The sequence below is a fragment of the Ixodes scapularis genome, unplaced genomic scaffold, assembly GCF_016920785.2.
Source record: "Ixodes scapularis isolate PalLabHiFi unplaced genomic scaffold, ASM1692078v2 PGA_scaffold6__148_contigs__length_123643588, whole genome shotgun sequence".
Lineage (NCBI taxonomy): Eukaryota > Metazoa > Arthropoda > Arachnida > Ixodida > Ixodidae > Ixodes > Ixodes scapularis.
The window spans coordinates 40,729,452-40,733,066 of NW_024609881.1; the positions used below are offsets into that span (position 1 = coordinate 40,729,452).

At 52.7% G+C, this 3,615-nt stretch overlaps 1 pseudogene; it reads right to left on the reverse strand.

Annotated features, from left to right (window-relative positions):
• Nucleotides 1-1,342: 1,342 nt before the first annotated feature.
• Nucleotides 1,343-3,183, reverse strand: LOC120840041 (annotated as a pseudogene).
• Nucleotides 3,184-3,615: the final 432 nt, after the last annotated feature.

The window sequence follows — 3,615 nt, forward strand, 5'->3', positions numbered from 1 at the left end:
ACACAAAGCTTTTTTTTTAATATTGTTTGCTTAAAGTGTAAAACTTCAAGCAAATCTTTAAAAAAAGGTTGCGAGTAAAATAAAAAATATCATTTGAATAATTTGTTCTAAAGTCTTAAACATTTAGTTAATTAAAATACAAATAACCACTGAAAAAAACAACGTTGAGTGTGTTTATGCGTCTGCGGCTTTGCCAGTGAACAGAAAAAAAGCTTTCCACCAGAAAGCAGTTTGCTTTAAGTTTCTACATAGCCTCCTCTACACTCACAAAGCCTGGCAGTTCGACTACGGAGCCATAGACTGACCGATCGCAGATTTGGTTCGCGAGAATCTGGTAGCACAGAGCGTCAAAGATCCATTCCTCGTACAGCTTGGACGTAAGCGCACAGCTTTTGCAGCGGCGAGGGCACGAGAAACAATGGTTCGCTAGGGAGAAGTGTGTTTCGGCGTCTCGCCGCAGCAGGCCGCCAGTCACGCGGCTCTTTTCTCATTTGCTGTTTGCCACTTCACACAGTCCATTTCGGCGGCCGTGTCTGGTTGCAATCTGCTTGGCTTTGTCAGTATATAGGAGGCTATGCCCGCGAACACTCGAGGCTCATGTGACGATGGAGCGTTCTCGGAGCTCAGATGCTCACGCTGGGGCTGGAATAATTGCAGTACCCCCCTGATTTTCTTTTCATCCTGTCAGTGACAATTTTTGAGCAATATCGTAACTTCTATTTACAACTAATGAGTGAAGAAAATATATTAAGGGCGATGACAAGGTAAGAATTTAGCAGGAGCTATGTCCGTCTCCAGCACGCTCTTCTTGCTGTGGTCGTGACGAAGCGATTTCTAACCTAGACGATCCGCACTGCAGGAAGGGCATGCATCTGCAAACATCTTTACCTGTCACCAAGCATGGCCACACCCAGGTGTTATTTGATTAAAGTTTCTCTAAAGTGCCCCGAAACGTCAACAGTCGAGAATCACGAAAGAAACTCACAGTAGGTCGCACGAGCCTCTTTTGAAACCACGTGTGCTAAATCTCGCGCTTGGTTATATGACGGCTCTTTCCTCGCGAAGTAAAAATGTCGCCGTATCCGAGAACTATATGTCGTTATATGGCCTATTCGAGCGAATCCCACGCGTCTCCACCAAAACTGTTGCACGGCTTCTAGACGAGCCAACAGTAAAACAAAATGAGTCCTGAACATCAGCTACAGCTTTAACATGCACTAGAAGTGTAATCAGGTAGAACCACTTACACTTACACATGTACTTTATGTTATTAAGACTACGCCACAGCACAACAGTGACAGTCAGAACGCACCCCCCCCCCCCCTCTTTACCGTGATTCGCCTTAACCTTCATTGCTGATGCACCCCACTTGCTGAGTTAGTGGAAGCGTCAACGTCTGCAGCCGGCGTGTGAGCAAGGTCTCGTGCGGTTTACTCTTTTCAGCATCGATTGGGCAGTCCCGTCAATATTGACTGTGCTCCCTCACCTCTCTCTTCCGCATCTTCCGCGTTTTCTTCGGACTCATATGGCCTTCCCAAAGGGACTCATGCGCGAACAGCAGCACCTCGCCCCTTCTTGATTTCAGGAACACCAGCTGTTTTACACCCGTTCCGGCAATTTCCTCCCGATGAAAGAGCATGCCTTTTTCAGTGAACATGCCGCCTTTTCCCCAAGCATGCGTCACGCCGTGCCCTCCCCATGAGTGGGGTCACGTCCCTGCTCGCCCCGAAATTCCTCGGTCGTCGGGTTGTCGCCCTCACCTTCCTGCTTGGGGTCGCCATTCCCTCTGTCGGTCTCGCCAGTTTCTTTGGCAGGCATGCCCGCCTCGAAGACGACGTCCGGTGTGATGTGCCGTTACCCATTCGACAGCTCGTGCTGCTGGGTTTCGACCGCACTTTCCATAGGTGGGCGTGAGGTCAAGGCTTTAATACCTAATAATAGTTTTTAGTCTTCCATCGATAGGAGAGAGTCTATCTGGGGTGCCGCTTGATCGGCGACGGCACAAGGCGTGCTCACGGGACGTTCAAGCTAACCTCCCCCTTTAATCGCAGATATATCGGTAGTCTGGCTACATTCGCTGTTTGCTCCTGGCCGCTGGCCAAGGGCTTTAACACGTTTTATGGTTTTGCTAGGCCCCAACGATGTGGGTTCGAGAGACGTTCGTGCACATTACCGTCAGCTCATTGCCAGTTTCTAATACGGCGCCTGCAGTGGACATGCCGCAGTCGAGCGTGACCTCGAAAAAACTGGACCACTTGGAATCCTCTAATAGAACTGCGCCTATCGTCGCGACAAAAAGATGTGGCTCATCCCTCCACTCCTCGGCGTGCCCAGCCGAATGTTTTGAACATGCAATTTCTTTTAGAGCGCAGCTCTTAGGAGCCCGTTCCCGGCTTGAGCGGCGTCGCCGTCGGCGTCGCCGTTGGCGTCGCCGTTGGCGTCGCCGTCGCCGTCGGCGTCGGCGTCGGCGTAACCAAGGTCATCCCAAGGTCACGTGACCCCCAAGGTCACGTGACCCCTCCCAAGGTCATCTCAAGGTCACGTGACCCCACGTGACCCCCTGAAGGTCACGTGGCGCGGCCACACCGGGGCGCGGCCACTTCGGCCTCGATTGGTTGTTGGAAGTTTTCCCTCCTTTCGTTACGTCCGTATCACCGTTCTTTTGGCTTTTGATTTTTTCTCAGATACCTTAAAGGTGTCAATAATCTTCGGTATCTTGTGAACACTGAGCCACGCCACTTCTTCGCGCAGCGTTACGTGCCTTTGGGCCCCCGGGCCCAGACACTCCTTGAAGCGGTTAGCCACTATTAACTCGATTATCGCCTTCAGAGTTTCAGCCACGCGAGCGTCGATATGATAGCTAAAGTGGCTCGTCAATCACGAGGCAACCTGAGTCTATCTCTCGTCCTTACGCTAAATCGCCTTCATGAAAGGAGCGCGTTGCTTTTACGACACTACTTTGAGCTCATCTAGCACGGTTGTCTTTAACGCGGTATACCGAGGCAGCGCCTGCATGGTTAACAGGGAGAAAATATAATCCGCCTTACTGGAGAGAACGAGCGTGATCAGACGCACTTTGCTGAAGTCCGGCACGCCGTAAGTCGCAAACATCTCCTCTAGTCGGTCAAACCATACGGACAGCTTGGCGTCTTTGGGCACTTTCGTGACCCCTTCCAAGGTCATCTCAAGGTCACGTGACCCCAAGATGACCCCACGTGACCCCTTGAAGGTCACGTGACCCCCAAGTCACGTGACCCCTCTGAGGTCACGTGACCCCCGAGGTCACGTGGTCGCCCCCCCAGGTCACGTGACCCCCGAGGTCACGTGACCTGGGGGTCACGTGACCTTGGGGTGACCTCAAGGCCACGTGACCCCAAAGGTGACCCCCACGTGACCCCCAGGTCACGTGACCCCTCTGAGGTCACGTGATCCCCCGAGGTCACGTGACCCCTCCACGTCACGTGACCCCCAAGGTCACGTGGGGGTCACCTTTGGGGTCACGTGGCCTTGAGGTCACCCCCAGGTCACGCCTCCCCGAGGTCACGTGACCCCCTCCCCGAAGTCACGTGACACCCCCCCCCGGAGCATATTAAAGAATGAGGGGAGGAGGAGGAG